This window comes from Mesitornis unicolor, unplaced genomic scaffold (genome assembly GCF_000695765.1).
Source record: "Mesitornis unicolor isolate BGI_N332 unplaced genomic scaffold, ASM69576v1 scaffold43385, whole genome shotgun sequence".
NCBI classification, from domain to species: Eukaryota; Metazoa; Chordata; class Aves; order Mesitornithiformes; family Mesitornithidae; genus Mesitornis; species Mesitornis unicolor.
The window spans coordinates 4,716-5,132 of record NW_010185599.1 but is presented as its reverse complement, the minus strand read 5'-3'; positions in this window follow the sequence as shown (position 1 = coordinate 5,132).

The window sequence follows — 417 nt, the reverse complement described above, 5'->3', positions numbered from 1 at the left end:
TGCAAACACCGTGCTGCTCGTTCCGAAGCCCCGGGGCAGGTGAGGAGCCGCAGTGGAGGCAGGGCTGCAGGCAGGGCTGTAGGCAGGGCTGTGCTGCTTGCATAGGGCTCATGGAGGGGCAGGGGGAGGAAGGCAAGGCAGACCCCCAACCTGCTGTGCCTCCCCTGGGCAGGGTTATTTATTGAAGGAAAACAGAGGTCAACTCCAGAAAATAAGTTGTATCCAAGATGAAAAATTTAATTTTCTTTACAGTGTGGAGAGGGCTCAGCCATGAAATGACAGGGGGTCAGGGACCGACAGGGCTGTCTTCATGCCAGGGCAGGGGCAGAGACCAGGCAGCACCTCTTTTAGGGGACAACATGGTGACATGGTCAGTGCTGGCAGAAGATGGCTGTAGGGGGAGATAGAACCCCATTT